We start from the raw sequence: 906 nt of genomic DNA, 5'->3' as shown, positions 1-906 counted from the left end.
CTGAGTATGAGGGAGTTCGGCCTCAAGTTTTTCCGAAAAAAGTCAGCACTATGGCAAAAGCAGATCGATTGTTTGGGGCATACCATCTCCCGACAAGGTGTGAAACCGGACGTCAAGAAGGTGTCGGCGCGTATTAAATTACTATCGGAGGTTTGTTCCAGATATTGCAGAGTACCTTGTGCCCCTCAATAATTTGTTAAAAAAAGGAAGCAAGATAGTAGTGACACTAAACATAACACATAGCATCCAGAAATGCATTGAGCACCTTCAATGGGAACCACTTCTTGCATTTCCCGACTTCGAGAAACAATTTACGCTCACAACGGATGCAAGTGAATATGCTTTAGGAGCGATGTTGGCACAGGAGACTGAAAAGGCAGAACGTCCTGTAGCCTAAGGTAGTCGGCATCTCACGGAAGCGGAAGAAAGATACACTACCTTAGAACGGGAACTTCTAGAAATAGTGTGGGCAGTGGATCATTTCCGGCCCTATGTGTTTGGACGGCGTTTTAGGGTCCACACTGATCATAGACCTTTGCAATGGGTAGGGAACTTAAACGAGTCATCCGCGCGTATCTCCAGATTGAAGGAGATCCTCAACCAATATAAAATTGAAATCACATACAAGCCTGGTAAAGATAATGTGGCAGACTGGCTCTCAAGGGCAATAATGATAACAACGCGATCGAGGATAATCAGGGAAAACATCTGGACATGATATAAAGTTCTTAAGAAAGTGACGAAGAACGACAACCAGGCACAGTATAAGCGGAAAACAGAGCAGAGAAATTTGAAGATGAAGGCTCAAGTGTGGGAAGTCGAGCCAAGATGGAAGAAATTGATGAAATCATTAAAGATAAACGTCACCAAATCATATGGAAAACCATTCATTTCTCACTCATCTCT

This window comes from Halyomorpha halys, unplaced genomic scaffold (genome assembly GCF_000696795.3).
Source record: "Halyomorpha halys isolate HHAL.00 unplaced genomic scaffold, Hhal_1.1 Scaffold1701.1, whole genome shotgun sequence".
Lineage (NCBI taxonomy): Eukaryota > Metazoa > Arthropoda > Insecta > Hemiptera > Pentatomidae > Halyomorpha > Halyomorpha halys.
Note: the sequence above shows the minus strand (reverse complement) of the source record.